We start from the raw sequence: 780 nt of genomic DNA, 5'->3' as shown, positions 1-780 counted from the left end.
TCTGTAATTTTTACTAATATGTTTATCTTTTTAGCTTATCTATTGAATACAAGCATTTTAATTAATAAATACCGTTAAAAATTAATATTTTATAATTCCATAAAGCCATAAGGCCTTGGCAGGTTCCAAGGCAACTTCTAAAAATTACCAGTCTGAATTGTTCAGACACGTCTTATCGTACCGGCGATTAAACCGGAACTACGTATTAAATTTGATACGTACCAATGCTTTAATACGGGTGCGTTTACATCAAACGTACTAAAGGAAAAATATAATACGAATTTAATTCATGTCGTTTATCTCCTAGGCCGGTATTCATAGACCTAGTTTACATCGTGCAGTTGATACGGATGAGTCAGGGGTGTATATCAGTTGGACAAGGGCAATTGGACACAGTCCAATCATCACAAGTCGCTGTTCCAAGGGACCCTACAAATGTCTCTAAGTACACGGTGCTGTGATTGGCTGTGTCCAAATGCACCGTGTCCAAGTGCACCGCTCCCATGAGTCAGACCTGTCACATGTGGGACCGAGTACGCGTAACCAGGGTTGGGCACGTATTATACTGAGATATTATACATTGTATTATACACTGTATTATACAGGGTGTTCGGAAAGTACCGGGACGCCCGAATATCAGGAAAAATATAAGTTTTACAAAAAAATGTTTCAGACAAAAGTTGTGGCGTTTAAAAAGATGTATTTACTGATCACATCAGTTTGACCTTGGGTTGCGTAGCGAAGGTCAGGTCAAGGTCACATTAATTTTTTTAAATGGAA

This window comes from Odontomachus brunneus, unplaced genomic scaffold, assembly GCF_010583005.1.
Source record: "Odontomachus brunneus isolate Ranch 3 - 2012 unplaced genomic scaffold, Obru_v1 Obru_scaffold_062, whole genome shotgun sequence".
NCBI classification, from domain to species: domain Eukaryota; kingdom Metazoa; phylum Arthropoda; class Insecta; order Hymenoptera; family Formicidae; genus Odontomachus; species Odontomachus brunneus.
This window is presented reverse-complemented; position numbering follows the sequence as displayed.